General features: G+C 39.2%; 1 pseudogene across 1 annotated transcript; it reads left to right on the top strand.

Moving 5' to 3' along the window:
• Nucleotides 1–4,814: 4,814 nt before the first annotated feature.
• LOC308390545 (alpha-N-acetylgalactosaminide alpha-2,6-sialyltransferase 1-like) lies at nucleotides 4,815–16,214 on the top strand (annotated as a pseudogene). Its single transcript, XR_013974745.1, has 9 exons — nucleotides 4,815–4,909; nucleotides 5,039–5,330; nucleotides 5,588–5,750; nucleotides 6,963–7,125; nucleotides 11,523–11,651; nucleotides 11,738–11,841; nucleotides 12,313–12,396; nucleotides 12,953–13,052; nucleotides 15,818–16,214. The product of XR_013974745.1 is annotated as an alpha-N-acetylgalactosaminide alpha-2,6-sialyltransferase 1-like (transcript).
• Nucleotides 16,215–22,808: the final 6,594 nt, after the last annotated feature.

Genomic DNA, 22,808 nt, shown 5'->3' with positions numbered 1-22,808 from the left:
TTCTGACTAATCAGCTCTTTATGCTCCAGTGGCCATTAAGCGACTGATATAAACGTGGAGCGTTGCTTACCTGATCACACTCTTACTCCTCCTGTCACCCCTTCATTCCACATTGGATGTGGAATTGTAAATGGTAAATGGACTGGTTCTTATATAGCGCTTTTCTACTCTCCCGGGGTACTCAAAGCGCTGTATACAACATGCAATGTTGTGATCCTCAGGTGTCACAACAGGTGTTGATTGTATCTCCAGTGTTTGATCCTTCCAGGAATTTCCTCTCCTCTACCACATGGTGGAGTCAGTGTGATGTAACACAAGGACCTGTGGAGACAAGCAACCCCAGTCATCTCAAAAACTATTCAGCAATCAATTATAAGTCATTAAATATTAGTCAGTCTGAAATGATACAAAGTGAGATTGATGCTGGTAATGTAGTTTTTATTGAAACAATTTTCTATGAGATATGACATTCAGTGTCTTTGTTTTTATAACTTTTACCTATTAGAAGTTCACAGTTTGTCCTGCTGTTCCCTCCTTTCTCTTAGTTGTAGTAGTAGTATAAGTTTTGCAGTAAAAATGTTGATGCCTATAGCTCACATATGCTGGTCCAGATCAGTTGATGAGTTTGTAGCCTTGTAGGTTTTTGTTGTGGTTTCTTTTCACTCTAAGCAAATTTCTGCAGAGCCAAAATTCATGACTACAAACAAGGATGTTCATTCTGCCTATATGTGTCTAGGTTGGGAGCAACAACAAAAGAAAACAGGAATAAGGTGCCATGTTCTGGCCTACTGAAAATGGAAGATTTACATTCATTTTACAACTATTGCTAGCCTGCACTGACTATTTGTGTATTTTGCACATATGTCATTTTTAGTGGCCATTTCCTTCGTTCCCGGGTTTCAAAAATGCTGGTTTTGATTTTCGCTCTCATGGCTCATGAACTGACACCACTAACCAGCCAATCGGTGGCATGCAGTCTGATGACTTCACATTTTGGTACATGGTCAGATCACTTGCAACCCCGGCCGAGCAGGTACTATGTTAGTAGCTGGTGCCAGGTGCTATGATGTAATGAAAATCCCTGAAAACCGTGGCAAGTCAGAATGAGTGGGTAATAATGGAAAAGGGGCTAATTCATTTCTACGACCTGCATATTATTGCCACATGAGGCCTAGCATTGTTGTGCTCTAGCAGGAACCCCAGACCCACTGCATCAGTGTAGGGTCTGATAATGTGTCCAAGGAGTTCATCCCAATACCTAATGGCAGTCAGGGTTGCTGTTGTGAAGGTTGCTACAAAGGTCCATGCCTCCCTCCATGGATATGCCCATCACCAAACCACTCATGGCGAATGATGTTACAGGCAGTATGTTGTTCTCTTAAGCTTCTCAAAACCCGCCCCCCGCTTATCCTTTTCAGGGTCGCGGGGGGCGCTGGAGCCTATCCCAGCTGTCATAGGGCGAAAGGCAGGGTACACCCTGGACAGGTCGCCAGTCTGTCGCAGGGCTAACACACAGGGACAGACAACCATTCGCACTCACATTTACAGTTATGGGCAATTTGGATTAATCAATTAACCTATCCCCACAAACTGCATGTCTTTGGATGGTGAGAGGAAGCCAGAGTACCCAGAGAGGACCCACACAAACACGGGGCGAACATGCAAACTCCACACAGAAAGACCCCAGCCTGATTGTGGAATTGAACTCGGGACCTTCCTGCTGTGCAGCAACAGTCCTAACCACCGTGCTGCCCTAAACAGTTAATATTTAATAATCAAATTAATGACTAAAAAGGCACTGATCTAATTAATATCAAACTTAATACAACCAAAAACAAATAAGTACATAATAAACAGTCAAACAAAATTTAAAACACTTGATACTTGCAGTGGTTGGCAAAGTTTCCTTTTATCCAGACCTGATAGTAGAGGGCTTTCAAAACAGTCTCTGATGGTGTCTGAGGAACTGGAACAGGTTTTGGATTCAATGTGCTGGAGGACTTGCATGTTGTTCTTCAGATGCTCGGTGTAGATTAGCGTTCTTTCCGTGCAGTATGAAAGCAAATACAAAGCACAATAAACCAAACTGCCCATTTCAAAAGCAAATATACAATCTTACATCTAATAGAGCTGACACAATTAATCGTATAATGATTTACAATTGTGATGCATTGCAATGCGGAAAAAAAAGCATTCTTAATCCATTCAGAAGAAACTAATCGATTATTAAATACAGTCAAATCATCTTTTGCATTGTTGGATCTTAACAAGGTTCCAACAACATGCAACAAGCAGAACTGGGAGTGAGACAAAACATTTAACTTGCATTTAACAAACTTAAACTGGGACAGGCTGTTTTACAGCTGATCAAATGTTTAGGACCACACGCCTTTAAAAGGCCAAATCTGTGCAAAACTGTGGATTCATTGTCATTTTCTGTCAGGTAGTCAGACTGTCAGGATGTTCTGATGGCAAAAGCAAAAAAACTCTCCTTTTTGAACATGGTCGGCTTGTTGAACTGCATAAGTAGGGCTGCTCACAGCGCACCATCGCTGCTGAGGTGGGATGCAGTTAAGACGGTCATTTCTTCAATCAGCGGTCTCCAACCTTTTTTGCGCCACGGACCGGTTTATGCCCGACAATATTTTCACGGACCGGCCTTTAAGGTGTAGCGGATGAATACAACAAAATAAAACTAGTACCGGTACCGAAAAAAAGAAGATTTATTCATAACACGCGTGAAAAGACCCAGGAAAACCGAGTTAACGATAAAAACGATAACAAAATAATGCGGAAAACCGATAAAACCCCTGAAAACTATACATTTCACACCTGAGCCTCAACTCTCGTGGCCCGGTACCAAACGACTCACGGACCGGTATCGGTCCGAGGCCCGGGGGTTGGGACCGCTGTCTTAAATAATCCTGGGGGTTATGGAACAAAAACGTGAAGTGGAAGATCTAAAAAATCCTCAACCTGAATTAAGGCCATTAGTGGTGCCGATTGCACCAATGTGAGTGAAGTTGGCCCCCCCACGTTCTTCAAATCCAACAAAAGTGGTATCAAACGTTTGTGCTGGTTTGTGCTGCAAAAATTTTCGTTTGTGCTGCTATTATTTTAAAGATATTAATAAGAATTTCTAGAGGTCATCAATGGTCAACCAGCCCCCCCACATTACCCAAATCAAACAAAATTGATGTTAAACGTTTGTGCTACATTTGTGCTGGTTTGTGCTTCAAAAATTTTCGTGTGTGCCGCTATCATTTTAAGAATATTAATAAAATAACGTCTTGATGCGTGCTTAATCATCCAGGTAAGTAAATCCCAAAAGGTTGATTCTGTTCATCTGGACATTTTCAATGGGAGAAACGTTTCATCACTCATCCAAGTGACTTCTTCTGTCTCAGCTGCCTGCAGGTTTCCCCAACCTTATAAACAGTACATTTGCATAGTGAAGGAAACTAGCGCCCCTGAATAAACAATGTGCTGGGGGGTTAGTTCCATGATTGTTAGTATGCAAATTCTTATGACCATTGATCAATGACAACTAATCAAAGCCTACTGATCAATGACCATGAGTACCATTCACAGAAAGTGGGGAATGGCTACAATCACAGCATTGTAAGATGGCGAAAGATGTACCCTTGGGCCCCCCTTCTCGATTCAGAGATGGTTAGCATCCTGACATCCCAATGGACGAAGCTGACTCTCAGTCTGCGTGTTCTGGCCCGGAGGCTCTTCAGTATCCTTCCTGATGGCAGCAAACTGAAGACGCTGTTGAAGGGATGAGTGGAGTCACCTGTAATGGAGAGGGCCTGGGGAGGGAGGCAAGAGAGGTCCCCACAATGCTCTCGGCTGCTTTCACTACTGTTGACAACAGCCTTACTGTTTCAACTGTTACCTATGAGTCCTTTTGAGCACTAGTAACTCTCAAAATGACTCAAGTAAAATAAAGATCATGAGCTTGTTTAAAGTTTCAACTTCAGGATTTATTCTGCAGATTTGCCTCCAAGGGGGTTTATGCTCCTCCTCTGCACTAAGCGCCACCTAGTGGCATCTTTAAGTAATGTCATAGAACATGTAAAGTGTAGTGAGATAACAGTGAATCACCAATTAAAGATATAATAAGCACAAAAAATATAACTAGGGTGCCCCCCGTTAAATTAAAGATTTTCTCTAATAATTGAATTACTAATTAAACTAAAAGTGAAAGACAAGCCACTATCACCCTTTAAAGAAAGAAAACAACAAAACCCAGGAGTTTGTCACTAAACTGAAAAATAAGTTAATGACCAAAAAACACACTCCTCTCTACTGATCAGGAATAAGCAGTCATCTCACACACACACACATCCCACTGGCTACAAAACCAACAAGACTTTTTTCTCCTTATCTTAATTGCTGAGTAGAGTCAGCTGAACAAAAAGTGTGGCACCCAAGGCGGGGAGATGGCAGGACGCACCCACACACGGTCAAATTCCCAAGACAAACCAAATGAACCTTTTTGCAGTTTTCAACGTTATTAAAGGAATGCTGTGGCTTTTATTTTAGTTTTAAAATACTACATGTATAACAGGTTTAATCCCTGAGGTATGTCTGTTTCTGAAATTCCATTGTTGTGTAACAAACCACATTGCTGTTAAGCTCTGTGTGGTTGGCTTTGTGTGTCTGAATATATTTGACTGCATATCTGTCCGCAAACTGTGGTGTAGCCCAGCCCAGTCACTTCAGTGAGAAGGAGTCAAATCCAGAAGGGAGTGCATATGTGTGTCTATGTGTGTTCAATTTAACGGCGAAGCCTTCACTCAACAGCGATGGCAGTCCACACATCCAGGATGTTTTCGTTGCTCCTTATAATGACAGTTTTTTTTGTGGCTTTGATTCTATCTCAGGAAAAGTTATCAAAACGGTAAGTAGTTTATTTTATTTTGTTTTTAAAAAAAAGGAATCATAAATTGATTTGCTAATTCTGAACTTTCCTTTTTGTTCCCTTTTGTCCTGTTTCCATTTGTGCTTTTCTGTGAAATTTATGATTCAGTTGGATAACTTTCTCAGGAAAACATGAACTCAGATGGGAAAGCATTTCGTTTGATATTAAACTCTGGGGACAGAAAGAAAAAACAACTGCACTGCTTTCTGTGTCTACCACAACCAGCCCAGCAAAAAATGTTGATTCAACACAAACAAACCCAGTGACAGAACCGAAATACTCTACACATGGAGCCGTGGCTGAGACTCCAATACCTCTCCTCTACCAAGGAAATTTCACAAAGGCTCCTCAGTGGGATTTTGATGATGTCTATAACCAGGATGCCCCACCTAGACCAACAGTAAGCATGCTAAGACACAATATGACAGAAACAGGACAAATGTAGTAATTAACTTGATGGGTGTGGGCTGGCAACGCTGAAGTGAGCTCAGCAATGCAGTCAGTCTGTTGCCTCTGCTGTAACTGTCCTGTATTTTCTGTTTGACTGGGTTTCTTAATGGTTTCACTCCATTTAATTATTCCTAAAGGTTTCTAAAATAAGTCAGGCACAAAATCTTTTTAACCTATTTCACAATTTAATATTTCTGTTATTATCAGACATGTGCCCAATCACTGCGAAACTCTCAGGATGAGAACTTCAAGAAGGCTTTTCTTCCCAACATACGTTTGTTTCTGCACAAGGACAACATTAATATGAGCGAGTGGAACCGCCTTTCACATTTTAACAATCCTTTTGGGTTTATGGAGTACAAATATGATGGTAGGTAGTTGTGAAACTGATATCAGGTCAAGTATTGTGTAACAGACTGCTAAGTAATGGAATAATAGATTTTTTTTTTATGATTTAATTTCCTCTTCCTAATTCTAACTCTAAATATTCTGATAAAATAATTGTGAAAAAGATACACGTCAATAAGAAAGACAGTTAAGTGTTAAGAAATATTATGTCACCTTTTATTATTGTTTTTGTGTCACACACACTTTTCAGTTCTGTAATTACACTATTTCCAGCACAAGAGAGACAAAGGACAAAGCTCATCAAGCTTATAAAGAAGTAATTAAACAATCAGTCAAAAAAGCTAAGATTGAACTTGTATTGAAAGACATGAAATTATTCTTACCGCACCCAATGAAAATACAGTCATTTCATTATATATCTGTTCAACGGCTCTTTAATGGAAATACCTAATCATCCAATCACATAGCAGCATCTCAATGCATTTAGACACATAGATATGGTCAAGATTACCTGCTGAAGTTCAAACTGAGCATCTGAATGGGCAACGAAAGAAGATTTATTTGTATTTAAGTGTGGCGTAGTTGCTGGTGCCAAATGGGCTGGCCTGAATATTTCAGAAAGTGCTGATCTACTGGGATTTTAATTTTCCCACACAAACATCTCTAGAGCTTACTATAGAAGCTTTTTTTTGCACTGAAAAAAGTTTTTTTTTGTGAATTAAAAAATTACTTTTTGCCATCCATAAGTCAATTAATAATGATAATAACCCATCACAATACAATAATAAAATTATAAAATAATAAAAATAATTCATAAAATGGTAGGAAGCACTGGCAGTTCTCTGGGTGAAAACGTCTTGTTGATCTCAGAGTTCAGAGGAGAACAGCCAGATTTCTTTGTACTAATATGAAGACAACAGCAAATAAACACTTGTTACAACTAAAGTATGCAGAAGAACAGATAACAAATTGAAACTTGAATTACCAGAAAGCCACACACACCAGTTGCCACTCCTATCAAAACAGGAAACTAAGACTACAGTTTAGTTTAGTTAGTTTTAGTCTAACCCTAATCCAGCAAAACTGGAAAACATAAGACTGGAAAAAACACTATTTGGTCTGATGAAATTCTGCTGTGAAATTTGCATGTTAGGATGAAAATCTGGCATCCACAAGTCTGAACAGGTTTGCTCCTGTAAGTGTCTGTACTTATGCGTTCTCTTTTCGTTTGCAGAAGTGATGGCTTCAGTGAAGCTGATTCCAAAGCCAAAAGAGCCACTGCTCCTCCCAAAACCAGGGGGCGATGGCTGTGTTCACTGCGCTGTGGTGGGTACTGCGGGAATTCTGAACGGCTCAAAAGTGGGTGCAGAGATCGATGCTCATGATTACATTTTTCGGTAAGAAAGAGCTTAAAAAAATACCTGCCTATTCTCTCTGAACTGAAGGGTAGTTTAGGGGTAAAATGTTCCTATTTGAGAGCAGTTTAATGGAGAGCACAACAATCACTTAGGTCTGATGAAATCTCTAGAAACAGCCAGCTAATAACATATTTCAGTGGTATTTAAAAATACCACTGAAATATATTATAAACCTTTAAGATCAAGATAAATTAAGTGCCTGAAAGCATCACAAAGAGAGTATTTCTTCTTTGGTACAACATCACATAAATTCTCCAGGTACTTTATGAGGTAAACCTTATTAGTACTATGCTGGAGTCCTTTTTCTCTTCAGAACCTTCTGAAATAGACCAGCCAGTCGGCACCAACAACCATGCCACTTTCAAAGTCACCTTTCTTTCACAATTTCTACATGTCTATATTAAATTTGAATTGAAAAGCCTTATGACTGGCTTACCAGAGGTTTGGGTTGAATAGGTGTACCTAATAAATTTTTTTTTTTTTTGCAAGACGTTACTCAAATTAACCTATAAGTTATTTCTATTCACAAAATTTTCTGAATGTATAAAGAGAGAACTGCTCTTATGTATCACAACTAAACATATCATATCTTAACACAGCAAACAGAACACAATGGCCAGTTGTGACTGGGTTAGGATTAGACTCTCATGCCGGGCATATGTAAACAGAGAGTGGAGAGAGCTGCTGTCAGGAAGTATAGCAGCTCAGCCAGTCTAACTGCCAAACCAAACTGCCTAATCTCTGTTTACACTCAAGCATATGTAATTGTAGAGTTGGGCAGATAGCACAGAAAGAAAGCCTGCAATGAGACCTGTCAGAGAGCTAAAGAAGGATCCAAGAGGAGAACACACCTCTTAAAATTCCAGGATATTCCACACCTTAAAAAAAAAAATCAATGTATTATTTCTGTGTATTAGAATGCATAGGATAATATTTAACTATGGTGGAGAGCCTTTGAGATATAATTTGTGCACACTTATGCAGACACTGATATGAAACTCATTTCTCTCAGAAAATCGGCAGTTGTTCTTCAAGAACTTCTTTCTTTTGAACAACTTAAAAAAGAAAAAGAAAAAACCTCCAAGAAATATGAAGCAGGAACATGTGCAGACATGTATTTGGGTGTTTTTGGTTATTTTGGTTGAGCAGATTTTTTTTTTATCCTTTTTTGTTGCAGAGCTTAAAGACAATGGCAGCATATAAAAAGAAAACCCTTACAAACAGAAATGACAAAAGTAGCAATAATTATGATATAATATTGTGACAAAGAAGCCTAGGAACTAGGGTTGCAGAAATGTCGTAAATATTTCCCATTGCCTAAGAGTTCCTTTTCCTGCCAGTCAAAGCTTTCCTGCTAAATAATCCATCGCTGTTGTCATACGGTGTTTTCAAACAGTGATTAAGTGATTCATTCATTTGCAAACTGCAGGCAGCCCTTAGGTTCTTTTTCAACAGACTTTTTGCTGGTGCACTTCACATACACATTGAAACTGTGTGCTGGACATTTGGGCCATATTTGCTAAAGCAGTCAGTGCTGGACAATCTGGAAGCATTTTGAAATCTCTGACGCTTGCAGCTGATTTTTTCTACAGCATAATAATTTAATTTCACTACCTTACCAAACTTATAGGTACAGTACTTACATGTACTTTTTTCTGACTGATGAATAAGCTAGCTCTTTTTTTAAATTAATGAAATTGTCATGAAACTTAGTTTTTCATGTGCCATCTCTATATATCTGTATATATGGCTTATATTAAGCCTCCGGTTTAAAGATGGTAACAAATGGCGAACAAATTACTTTTTTTTGTCAAATTATTGCATTCTACTTAAACTCTGGATTGGCTGGACTATAATTTTTTTTTTCGTTGGGTCAGGGTTGGATAGTTTTTTTGTTGTTTCCTTACTAAATTAAATCATCATATACAAAAGTTTGTGTTCTGCATTTACTTTAGTGTCTAATATTGAAATTACTTTCACAATCAAAAACCTACAGCATGTGACAAATGTGTGCAAAAAAGAAAGAAAGACAGGAAAAAATTCAATATTGAGGCAAATATGTTTGACAGAAACAGTGCCATATCTTGTCTTGTTATTTATTTATTTATCTTTCAAGCCACTGTTTATGTATAAGGTACATTCTGTCCTTTGACCCTCGTTGTAAGCTACAGTATATGACTGGTTGGTCACAGGATGAAAACCCCGTCATATCAGACAGCATTATCAGTTGCAATAACTTTACACCAATAAAATATAGGAAACAGATTAACTCTCTGGCTCTTGATACAGCCCTTACTGTCGTAGACAAACACACTTGATATGGATGCTCTTCATGGACTTCAGCTTGCCATTTAATGACATTGTTTCAAATAAGCTGTTGGACAAAGTTCATGCACTGACTTAAATATGTTACTAGATGCTATATTAGCTCACCAAATGCCCCCAGGCTGTCAGGCTGGACAAGCAAATACCCCAAGCCTCAATATGAGCACTAGAGTCATTGCGATCCTCCTCTATATGCTCTGTACACTTAACTGTCAATCCATCCATAACATGGACATCACGGATCATTCGACTCATGACTGACAACAAAGAGGATGCATACAGGGAGGAGGTTCACACTTTGACACCATAGTGTCAAACACTTAAATGTCTGAACAGGATATTGCCTAAATGTCTGTGCACCTACCACAATTATATGTATGCCTACCCACAGGTTAGTGATTGAAGACCAGCTTTCTTGTGCTAGTTCCAAATAGTCAGTTTATTGTCACCTTGCTGAAACAAGAATTGATATTTATAAGTTTTTAATTTAACAGTCACAAATAGGTCATTCAAACTATATGTGACCATTTAACATTTATAGCTGTATATTTTCATCATATCTTTCTCATTATGTCTTTCTCCTCCTTCCAAGGGATCTAATTATATCCCTGGAGAAAGGAAGAGTTGCTTGAAATAATTAGAAGTCTCTGTGTAATCACTTTTTAGCTATGGTCCTCTCCAGATGCCAAAGCCTCTATCCATAAAGAACAAGCTGAACCAGCTTAACCATGGAATCACTTAAACCTAATGCTCACCGTTGTCGCAAGTCTGATTTCAGCTTGCTGTCCACCCAATGATTTTTGTAATATGGCGCAAGTGCGCAATCATTTTGGTCTTTACCAACATTTTAATGATCTATTAGTACAGGAACTAAAAGATTCATCTCAGAGAGAGATGCTTCAACAGTTTTCTGGAAAAAATGCAAATTCTTTGCTTCCTCTGCTCTTATACCCATGCTGATGTGGAGGTCTCTTCCTGAATAATATTATTATTTATTTTTTTTATTTCATGTTGATAGGACAGTGAAAAGAAGACAGGAAAGCTTACACTGGCCCAGTGTGGTGTGTCCCACACCCTTACATGAAATCCAAAGAAGGAAATAGACTTTCAAACTCAAATGAGAAGCCAAGCAATTACACTCACAAAACTTGTTCTTACCTCAACTCTTAAGGAAGTGATACAAGTAGAAAGAACCGACTTTATATGAGGAATGACAAGATTACCTTTGAGTTCCCAGACTGACTGTTATTTCCTAAGCCTAAACAACACCAGCTATTGTCTGAAAAGATCTCTTACCGGCATGTGACTCAGCTGTACTGGTAAATGACACCCCCCTCTGGTAATCCAGACTAGAAATATGAATCACATCAGTCATCAAACAGACCTAATATTCATGCTATTTGTGGAACTGATTTCAAAATGGATGAGAACACTAAAAAAAAGAGATTTTAGCCAGTGCCTCATGGAAAATGTATTTACGCCATAAGTTTCACCTCTTTGAATGGAAGTCTGTTCGATTTTTTTGGTACCGCAACCTACTAAACAATGGCGCTATTGCAGCTAATTAATATTATGCTGATCCTTATTTCCAGTCTTGCATACAACTAGACGGCAGGTGGATGAGGCTTTTGTACTAACACTCCTGAGATATGAGCATTTAGTGACATCATACAGGGCCAAGAGCTGAAAAACTAGTTTGTTTCCCCCACTAAGTCAAAATACTGGGAAAATTACTCAAAACTGACAAAAAGGGTTATTAATAACTAGAAATTAATATAGAAATTAATTGCTGAAAACATTTTTTATTGATGTAAATAAACTTGCATTAAAAAAATTCTCTTGTACTTTATGGGAAGGCATCAAGGAAATCCTTGAACAAATGCTGCTATAAGACAGAAACTAAGGAAAAGCACAATAAGATGAAAGGCATATCACACCGCTTTCAGTGTGAATGCTGTCGCTTGAACTATAGTGACTGAACTTGAACATTGCAATGAAATCAACATAAACCAAACCAAAGATCAATTTTCTGAATTGCGTCTGTTTGGCAGGATGAACGGTGCCGTTACCAAAGGTTTTGAGGAAATAGAACATCAGTGTACGTTCACACAGCGTACTCCATCACTGCATCACCTTCTGTTTTTGGGACATATGGATACAAATCTGCCCCTCATGATGAGGTACTAAAGCTTAGACAGGATTGTGATACTTTTTATAATCTCCACAAAATAAAGATGATTACTCTGCATAATTTTTCTCTTGGCAGGGAATAAAATATGTGATGATTCCTGAGGGAATAAGAGATTTTCAATGGCTCGGGGGTCTTCTCAAAGGACAGCAGATCTCTGGTGGCCAATTCGACAAGGAATGGTGATTATCATCTGCAGGAAATTGACTGAAAGTTTTGATGTATGCTCATTGTTAAATTTTTAGCTTTCATTTGTGATTTCTCATTGATGTACATGACTGTTACATACACTGGTTATTTTTCTCTTTCTTTAACAAATTTAGATTTTCTAATTGCTTTAAATTGACATTAGACAACTTTTTAAGAGCAGCTGTGGTTTTGTCTAGCTAGTAAAAATCCATGGCCACAGCTCCCAGATGTCACTGCTGAGTGCACCAACAACCAAGTGAGAGACGCACAGGTGTCTTGCTTAACAGATTCAAATGACAAATACCCTCTTGAAACACCCAAAACAACATGAAACTTGGGTTGTAATCCACTTTGGTTTTAGGTTTTAATAGGCAATTTATAAAAAAAGAAGAAGAAACAAACAAAAGAAAAAAAACTAATAATATAAATTATCCCTCCTGTCTTTTGTGTTTTAACCTCACCAGGCCAAGGGACTACTATTCAGGGCAGTACAATGAGAGCCGCTTCTACGTTCTACACCAGGACTTCCTCCGATACGTGAGGAACAGGTCAGTTGTTATCGGAGGTAAAAATAAATAATTAGATTTAAAAAAAACCACACACACACACACACACCAAAAACTGAAAAAAACCCCCAAAAAACCCAGCATTAAAATACCAGATTTTATCCTATTTAAATATAATAATGACAAATAAGATGCTTACATTTAAAGGTAATGTCGAATTGCCAAAATGGGTAAAACGACATTAGGAAGCAAAAAATAATTATTTTTATCATTCATGGAAAGCAGAAATTTTTTCCAAGCCAGTAAATTATGAAATAACTAATTAAAAAAATGTAAGATATCTGGGCCACGCAATCACCATAAAATATTATTTTTGGTGATTGAACTCAAAATCATTTAATTCTTATAAATCCAACAATCAGCTATTTGATCATTTACAGCCAACAATCATTTACAGCCTTTCCTGAAGCTATTTTAACTTAAAGGTCAGTGTGAAGGATGCAGTGTTTCCTTACTTGTCAGTATTTTTTTTCTTCTTCTTTTTATATGTTTGGTTTGTTTTCTGTTCATTTTCCATTGAAGCTTTTTTTATCCGCAGGTTCCTAAAGTCACCTAATCTGAATGAAACATTCTGGCCATTAGTCAGACCAACCAACGGAGCGTTCACTCTCTTCCTGGCTTTGCACACATGTGATACAGTGAGTTACTATCACCTTTACATTTCATTGTGAGAGTCACAGATTTCAAAGCACACAATACAGATACTGACAGGCACTGAACCCCAGAGCAGCTCTTTCATTAAAAGAAATTATTTAACACAATTTTGCAAATTGGTTAAAACTGAACATCACATATTTTAAACATATCAGTACAAACGCTACTCTGTTTGCATAGCAGAAAGCATTGCATTGTTTTCATCCAAGCTCATCTGTCCGTCCATTTTTTTTTTTTGCTGCTCATCTTATTCCGGACAGCAGTCTGAGCAGAGATCCTCATACTTCCCCCCACCCCAGCCACTTCCTGCAGCTCATTGGAGATTAGAGGAGACATCAAGGGACCCCAAAGCCAGGCGGGACATGTAATCTGTTAAACGTATCTTGAAGTTGCCCTGGGTCCTCTTTCAATGCCCAAACTACGTAATCTAGGAAGTGTGAAGCAGGCATCCGAATCAAATGCTCAAACCACCTCAAAAGGCAGTTCTGTGTGATACAGCAAATTTTGATATCTATCTGATATCAAAATTTGGGCTAGGGTTAGTACTGCCGATGACAATGCGTCCTAACAATGCATCTAAACCTATAAAGGCAGTTTATCCAGGAGAGAGAAGTATGTCTGTCACGGTTTGCTTGGAGATTAGAGAAGGAGATCCAAAAGCAGACACTGTGGACAACGGAACATATTTTTATGCCCTGGCTTTTAACACACTATAACCCAAAGACTTTGGTCTTATTTGACAGTCTTAGTTATTGTTTTCATTCTTTTATTGTCCTATAATTGTTTTATATTGTTATTATTGTTTTACATTGTTTCTTTTTTAATGGCATTTTTATATTGTTAAGCACTTTGTGCAACATCGTCTGTCTGAAAATGTGCTATATATAATTTGACCTTGACCTTCAAAAAACAAAAGCAAGCCTTTATTATGGTTGATTACATAAAAGCAAAACTAGGCAGCAAGGACAGTGGCAAAAGCTAAACTAGGACCTAAAATGGGAAACCAGAAATGACTATAGCAACTATGAACATGATTTTGAACTGGAGCAAAAACGGAAACAAGCCCAGAACAAAAATCATGAAAACCTTGAAAACTTGAAATGAACCAAAACATAAACAATGAAAAACCAAATACCATGAAACTTGAAACACTGGGTCACACGACCCAGGACCCACCCAAGTGTTGTGATTTATGAGAAAATCATCAGTTTTAATGACCACTAATCATTGTGGTTTTTACTTGGCACTAGAATTAGTTAACAACCCTTTAGCTTTTGAGGGTCACAGGGGAGCATGATCTTAGTCCCTGAAGATAGATAGATAGATATATATATATATATATATATATATATATATATATATATATATATATATATATATATATATATATATATATATATATATATATATATATATATATATATATATATATATATATATATATGTATGTGTGTGTGTGTGTGTGTGTGTGTGTGTGGTGCTATGTGGTGCTATGTGGTGCTATATATATATAGCACCACAGTCCAGGATGAGACAAGGAACATCCAAGAATACATCACGAAGATGGCCCCAACTGACAGCATGCTCAGTGAATACCTCAGGCAGCAGAAACCCAAGAAAGTGGAGGAAGGCGAGGAACCATCATGGAAGGACAGGCCCCTGCACGGTATGTACCACCGGCAGATAGAGAAGGTGGCTGATATCCAGAGATCCTACCAGTGGCTGGACAAAGCTGGACTGAAAGACAGCACGGAAGCACTAATCATGGCAGCACAAGAACAAGCTCTGAGCACAAGATCCATAGAGGCTGGGGTCTATCACACCAGGCAAGACCCCAGGTGCAGGCTGTGTAAAGATGCCCCAGAGACAATCCAGCACATAACAGCAGGGTGCAAGATGCTAGCAGGCAAGGCATACATGGAACGCCATAACCAAGTGGCCGGCATAGTGTACAGGAACATCTGTGCCGAGTATAACCTGGAAGTCCCGAGGTCTAAATGGGAGATGCCCCCAAGGGTGATGGAGAATGACCGAGCTAAGATCCTGTGGGACTTCCAGATACAGACGGACAAAATGGTGGTGGCTAACCAACCGGACATAGTGGTGGTAGACAAACAGAAGAAGACGGCCGTAGTGATCGATGTAGCGGTTCCGAATGACAGCAATATCAGGAAGAAGGAACACGAGAAGCTGGAGAAATACCAAGGGCTCAGAGAAGAGCTCGAGAAGATGTGGAGGGTGAAGGTAACGGTGGTCCCCGTGGTAATCGGAGCACTAGGTGTGGTGACTCCCAAGCTAGGCGAGTGGCTCCAGCAGATCCCGGGAACAACATCGGAGATCTCTGTCCAGAAGAGCGCAGTCCTGGGAACAGCTAAGATACTGCGCAGGACCCTCAAGCTCCCAGGCCTCTGGTAGAGGACCCGAGCTTGAAGGATAAACCGCCCACAGGGGCGAGTGGGGAATTTATATATATATATATATATATATATATATATATATATATATATATATATATATATATATATATATATATATATATATATATATATATATATATACACACACACACATTTCTGATATTTTTTAATGTTTTTAATGTTGACTGCATGTATGTATATATAGACATTCTGCTGTAGATTTGTGCTGTGCATGATCCAGATTGATCCTGTATTAAGGTATTCTGCAAAATATGTTTTGAAAAGTGCTGTACTAAAAGATTTTTTTTCTTTCTCTCTTTCTGTATCCTCAGGTGGATGCATATGGGTTCATGACTGATGAATACATGAAATACTCCAACTACTATTTTGAGAAGTACATTAAAAGTAATGTAATTTTCTATGCCAACCATGACTACATTTTGGAGAAGAATACATGGAAAAACTTTCACAAAAGAAAAATAATAAAGCTGTTTCAAAGAACGGAGCCAGAAACAAAGACAGAAAACCCGAAGCAACACTGAGTTCCCTCTTAATGACAGAACCCACACCACTGCTCTGTTGATATTCAAAGCTTGTTTCAGGCAGCACGTTGGTGCAGTGGTTAGCCTAAGAAAGTCCTGTGTTCAAATCCACCATATCGCCAGGGACTAAGATCCAGCCCCCCTGTGACCCTCAACTGGATAAGTGGAAGATAGATGGATGGATGGATGGATAGAATGAAGGTGATCTGATTTGTTCTAATTTGTTTGGGATGTTTTGCCAATCCTAAAGGGGTCCTCAGTCCAGTATATAACAACATCACAAGCAGAAATCTTTAAATTAAAGACATTGAAACATCTTGTCAGCCTAAAGGTTTATTCCATGGGACTTTTTGAAAAAAAGAAAAAGAAGTGTATGTCTGTAGGTTATTTTTTATATTATGAGACAACCTGATTGCTTTTAGCTGAAGGTAAAAGGACTCCTCCAAGGTTTATAACTCTAAACTGTAACTAAATTGTCTCAAGGTTTAGATTATTTATTGTCATTATGTTACAAGAACGTAACAAAAATTTCAGTGGTGCCCTCAGTGATAAAGAAAATACAAAAAAGATCAATAAATAAGATTAAAACAGGGCAAAAAATCAAAAAGTTTAATGGAGAAGACTTTAGCACTCTTTAGAGTACATGCATACTCATATGCAAAGAAAAGTTGATGATACTGTAAACAAACACGTATGGATCAGTATTTAAGGTTTGACTCTCATCATCCACTGGAGCACAAATTGGGTGTCATCAGGACACTACAACATGGAGCGAACACCATCCCCACAGTTACAGTGGCCAGGAAAGCAGAAGAACATATCGTGATTATCCCAGCTGGACATTTGTTAAAGCTGGGAAGGCGCCTAATGAAAACTTCAGCCAATCCAGGAGAGAAAGACAACCGCTGACTGAGCGAAAACCCTTAGTGATCTCTTACGTGTCAGGAGTATTGCAGCAGTTGAGACACATTCTCTTTAAACTCTTTGGATTACAAACCTCAAAATGCACTGCGCAAAAAATTGGCCCACCCCAAGGATCGGGTTCCTCGACACAAACAGAGTAACATAGATTACGTTGTTAGGTGCCAGGAGGATTGTCATGATTTATACGTCGGGGAACCCGACCTGGCTAAGCAGATGGGACAACACGGAAAAGCTAACTCGTCAGGCCAGGACTCCGCAGTCTATTCACACCTACACGCTAGTGGACACTGTCAATGATGAGGATACACACAGGGAGCAATGCTGGTTTGAGTGGGGAGTCAAGGAGGCCATTTACGTAAAAAGGGAAAAAAGTGAAAAGGGCAAGACATCTTTTGTATTTATTGTTTCAGTCTTGTGTTGAGTTGCCCCACATTATTGTGTGTTCCCTTCTTTTTCTGAGTCTCCTACAGTTTGTTACTATTTCCATTCCCATTATATCCCAGTAAATCCTTAATTTTTGCTTTCAGTTTTTTGATAGCGTTTTCCCTTCAAAGCACTTTTTCATTTCTTATTCAGATATTCAAGTAAATTCAAATAAAATGTGCAAACAGCAATAGCACTGTCGAATACTGAAAGCCTCAGCCAACGTTTTAGAAGCCTGAAATCCCCTCGATCACATTCCTTTTTGCAATTCAAATAAAAAAAGAACTGCTCCCTTCAGGATTCAAATCATCAGAACAACTTTGTATCGCATCCTTCACTATTTTACTACAAGTAAAAGGTGGTGTCTGTCAAACATGGCCAACATGTTTGTTCTGTTTGTTTTTTTCTTATTGAAAAATCGTTCGATCACCCCCTTCTTTGAGTGCATGCAACCTAACCTTTTCAAAGTAATAGCTTCAATGCTGGATTCTTAACACGTACATTTTCAGATTCTGATACTATAACAATTTGCATTTTATTTTAGTAAATATTTAGTATATTTTTGTTACTGTACAATGCAATGATAGTGTTAAGTTAATTAATTAAAAATAAAATGCTCAACTGTACTAAATAAGTACAGAATTACTTATAAGCAGGGTTAATTGTTTTTAATTGCGTCAGAAGCACAAATAATAATATTTGTTGTCAAAATTGATCAAATCATATTGATTTCTTGAATATGCTTTTTTGTATATATACAACTGCTGCAATCCCACTCTAATTAAAGGAATTCTATACCAAAAATACTGCAAATGTAACATTTATTCACTTGACGAGTAACTCAGGCAGCTTGAAACACTAGATTTATTTTTGCATAAAAGCACAGTGTGGATAAACCGAATCTCTTTATTTTTAACTGACTGTTGCCTAAAGGCAGGTGTAGGTTTTTGGATTGGCCTAGCGAATCCTTTACTGCCATCTAGTGGTAAAGACTAATATTTCATATAAACATGTTAACAGTATCTGCAATATATTACACATATATCCAACATATCCGTATTTCTCCAAGGGTTTTAATGATGAAGACAAATCCAGCATCCTTATTTTTCTTTTATCCTACATTTTATTCACTCACTTGTTGCCTCTGGTGAAAGTTTAAAGGTTACAATGAGTAAGGAAATACTTAGAATGAATCATGAAATGTAAACAGAGATGTTGTGACACGCTTAAATGTTCTACTTAGTTCATGCTACGCTTCATAAGCAACTGAGCTGGTGAGTGCGGGCTGGAATGGGTGTGATATTGTTTTGTTGTTCCAGATTGCCTGAATGGATGGTGCTTCATTAAGTTTTTGAAAAGTTTGGCCTGCCACAGAATAACAGCAATAGGAGAAGTATTTCTTGATCTCCTGCATGAGGCCATGACACTGAATAATGTTGAAATGAATAATGTCAATGTTCAGTGTGACATGACACTGTATAAATTTGTTTACCTCTCATAAAGTGTGTGAATGTGTGGATGACTGAATGTAGTGTAAAGCGCTTTGGGGCCCTTAGGGACAAAGTAAAGCGCTATACAAATGCAGGCCATTTACCATTTACCATTTAAAGTAGAAAAATAGTAACATCAATACTCACACAAGAACATCCATGGCTTCAGGCTTATACGAACTAACACATTTGTGGAGAGAGTGCCAGGTGGTCACTATAATAAACAAGATTCATGACTCTTTCACTTCAGCTCTGGGAGTAAGTAAGTGCTGTGCAAGTAAACGTTTTTTGTTGGTGGTGGTGGTTTTTATTGTTGTTGTTAAGGTAATGCGAAAACTATGTCCTCTTACTGGCATCCTCAGGGGGATGTATATAGATTCATAAAAACACAATTACATAAAATACACCAACCACTGTTTTGAGAAATATATTAAAATTTATGCCCACAACTACATTTTGGAGAAGATCATATTTAAAAAAGCATTTCACCAAAGCAAAATAAAAAAAGCTGCATCAAAGAAAACTAGAGACTAAAATATGTGACTGCCAAATTGTTTGTACTGGTGCAAAGTATGGAATAAAGGGTATCTGGTTTGTACCAGTTTGTTTGGGATGTGCTGTATGTCCTATTCTATGCAGAAGCAAATAGAATAGAATAGAACAGAATAAAATAGAATAAAATAGAATAACCCTTTATTGTCCCTTATTGGGGAAACTCCCGCTGCAAAGTGACAGACAAATTGAGCATGCAGATTCAAACAAAAGAACATAAAATAAAAAAATAAAAATAAACTAGTGCTGTCAGCGTTAATCTCATTAAAATGATGTTAACGGCATAACCGCATTAACACGGCAAATCTCCGTTAGCAAGTGTGGGGCTGGATGGCGCTAACGCGTTAATGAGCTAACCGCGCTAACGCGTTGACGCTGTTATTGTGAGTTTGCGACATTGAATGCAATGATAAAAACACTAAACATCCCACAAAGGTCAGCTTTATTTCATTCATAATATAGCTTTATAGATGATGTTACATGCAGATGTTGCACAATGTTTACAAATGTTAGAGACCATTTCAGTAATCGCTGATGTAGTTGAGGAATTTTACTGCCTTACTTTCAGTTAATGTATTTTGTTTTGCACTATGCATATTTTATATGCCATTAGGTCATTTATTGTGAAAATTCTCATGTAGGAACTATTGTACTGCATGTTGGTTCCACTGGTGCACCTGAGGGAGATGCACGCCATGTTGATGTGTGAGCATGGCAAGTTGAAGCAAGAGAAGCCAATTTAATTCAGAGAAAGTTGTTTCTTAAAAGTATCTGTAAAGTGCTCATTTCTGCCTCAAAGCATGGGTCAGCCAGCGAGGTATGTTTGTATGTTATATAGATCATTTTATGTCTTTACTTCACTCGTCTTACTATCTCATTGGATTTTATGTTATGTTTTAGTTCGACGGTGGCGTAGTTTGTGATCAAGGTGAAGCTGTAACAACCCCAAGATCTTACAACTAACATTAAAGCCAACTTCATGCCATCAGTAAAAGAACTCTTTATTGACTTTAAGAAGAGGTAGAAGTGATAGAGGAATTTGAGGCAACGTCGAAAACATCTACAGAAGAGTTGTAAAAAACATAAGTTCAACAAATTCTGGAAAGTAAAACTTTGGAAACAATAAAGAACAAAAATTAAAAGACAAAAAAGACCATAACATTAAGGCAAACAGCCAAATGCTATATCCATTACACCCCTAGAAATTAAAGTGTACTATAAAACGCACTGGATGACGCAGACTGGGACATGTTTCGGCACAGCTCTGATGACATCAACATGTTTACGGAAGCGGTTGTGGGATTTATCGGGAAACTAGCGGACGACACAGCAGAAAGAACTATCATCCGAACGTTTCCCAACCAGAAGCCGTGGGTGGATAAAAACATCCGCGACGCTCTGAGATCACGCACCGCTGCCTACAATGAAGGGCTTGTCTCCGGTAATATGGACCTATACAAGGCTGCGTCCTACAACGTGCGCAGCGCGGTCCGAAAGGCAAAGCAGAGCTACGGGGAAAAACTAGAGTCACAGCTACGACAGTGCGACTCTAGGAGCCTGTGGAAAGGACTGCGGACTATAACGGACTATAAACGACCAGCTTCTTCAATGATGAATGCAGATGCTTCACTGGCTGATGAGCTGAACACGTTTTATGCTCGCTTCGACGCCGCAGCAATTAAAACAACAAACGGCTGCGGCGCGCGCTCGGAGTGCACCAGTGAAGAAAATGCATTCGTCATCACAGAGCATGCCGTGAGGAACACCTTCAGGAGGGTGAACACCAGGAAGGCAGCAGGACCAGATGCAATCCCTGGCCAGGTCCTTAGAGCCTGCGCTGATCAACTAGCACCGGTGTTCACGGAGATCTTTAACCTCTCCCTGGCCCAAGCTGTGGTTCCCACGTGCTTCAAACAGTCCATTATTGTCCCTGTTCCAAAGAAACAACAGCCCGCTTGCCACAATGACTACCGTCCAGTAGCACTGACTTCAATTGTGATGAAGTGTTTTGAAAGACTGATGAGAGATCACATCACTTCTTCACTTCCTGCCACCATCGACTCACTTCAGTTTGCTTACCGGACTAATCGTTCCACAGACGATGCCATATCTCACCTGCTCCACACATCCCTGAGTCACCTGGACACTGGCAGAGGGAATTATGTTAGGATGCTGTTCGTGGACTACAGTTCAGCATTCAACACAATAATTCCCTCTAAGCTTTTCACCAAGTTGACGGATCTAGGACTCAGCTCATCACTGTGTCAGTGGATCCTCAACTTCCTCACAGACAGACCCCAATCAGTGAGGGTGGGAAAACAAGTCTCCCCCTCCATCTCACTCAGCACTGGAGTGCCTCAGGGCTGTGTTTTAAGCCTCCTGCTGTACTCACTGTACACTTATGACTGTGTAGCCACATCCGACACCACCTCCATTGTCAAGTTTGCTGACGACACTGCTGTTGTGGGCCTGATCTCCGACAACATCGAGACGGCCTACCTGGAGGAGATTAGGAACCTGGAGACCTGGTGCCAGGAGAATAACCTCCTCCTAAACATCAGCAAGACTAAGGAGCTGATCGTGGACTTCACTACAAAGCAGGCGAGGAATTACAAACCCCTCATCATCAGTGGCACGCCAGTGGAGAGAGTGGACAGTTTCCGATACCTGGGTGTCCACATCACTCAGGACCTGTCATGGTCCTGTCACATCAACACCCTGGTTAAGAAAGCCCGTCAGCGTCTCTTCTTCCTCAGAAGACTTAGAGACTTCCATCTGCCACTGAAGGTGCTCAAGAACTTCTACTCCTGCACCATCGAGAGCGTCCTGACGGCAAACATCTGCACCTGGTTTGGGAACAGCACCAAGCAGGACAGACGAGATCTGCAAAGGGTGGTGCGCTCGGCAGAACGCATCATTCAATCAGAGCTCCCTGACCTGCTGTCCATCTACACCAAGCGGTGCAAGTCCAAAGCTAGGAAGATTATGATGGACCTCTCCCATCCCAACAATGGACTCTTCTCACTGTTGAGGTCTGGGAAGCGCTTCCGCTCCCTTAAGGCCAAAACAGAGAGAATGAGGAGGAGCTTCTTCCCCCAGGCTATTCGGGGCCTGAACCAGGTGTAGGACTGGACTCTCCCAAACACGTCACTATAAGACTGGACTCTCACACACGTCACCACACATTTCCTATAATCCTATAATTCCTATAATTTATAATCCTTATCTTTATAATCTCTTCTGCTATTTGCACATTCTTTACTGTAAATTCCTAAGTTAATTTGTAAATTTTTGTAGTAAACTGTAAATTGTAAATATTGTAAAACTTTTTTTCTGTCATTTAATGGTCGGGCATTGTACAGCTACAAGCATTTCACCCCCATGTCATACTG

The sequence above is a fragment of the Rhamphochromis sp. 'chilingali' genome (genome assembly GCF_963969265.1).
Source record: "Rhamphochromis sp. 'chilingali' genome assembly, chromosome: 22".
In the NCBI taxonomy this organism is placed as follows: domain Eukaryota; kingdom Metazoa; phylum Chordata; class Actinopteri; order Cichliformes; family Cichlidae; genus Rhamphochromis; species Rhamphochromis sp. 'chilingali'.
The sequence above is the reverse complement of the archived record's forward strand: the minus strand, read 5'-3'. Positions and strand labels throughout refer to the sequence as shown.